Raw genomic sequence first — 316 nt, 5'->3', positions numbered from 1 at the left:
AAGTCTTAATTGAGGGAAATTATGAAATTATTCCTCAAAACTTTCTTTTTAACATTTTTTAAATTTTTAATGTTTATGGGTACATAGAAGGTGTACATATTTATATGATACAGGAGATATTTTAGTACAGGTGTACAGTAACTAATAATCACATTAGGTTAAATGGGGTGTTCATCATCTCAAGCGTTCATCATTTCTTTGTGTTACAAACATTCCATTTGGACTCAGTTATTCTAAAATGTACAACAAATTACTGCTGACTGTAGTCACCCTGTTGTGCTACCAAATACTATTATATATTATTATTGTATATTAT

Source organism: Hylobates moloch, unplaced genomic scaffold (genome assembly GCF_009828535.3).
Source record: "Hylobates moloch isolate HMO894 unplaced genomic scaffold, HMol_V3 SCAFFOLD_7, whole genome shotgun sequence".
Classification (NCBI taxonomy): Eukaryota; Metazoa; Chordata; class Mammalia; order Primates; family Hylobatidae; genus Hylobates; species Hylobates moloch.
This window is presented reverse-complemented; position numbering follows the sequence as displayed.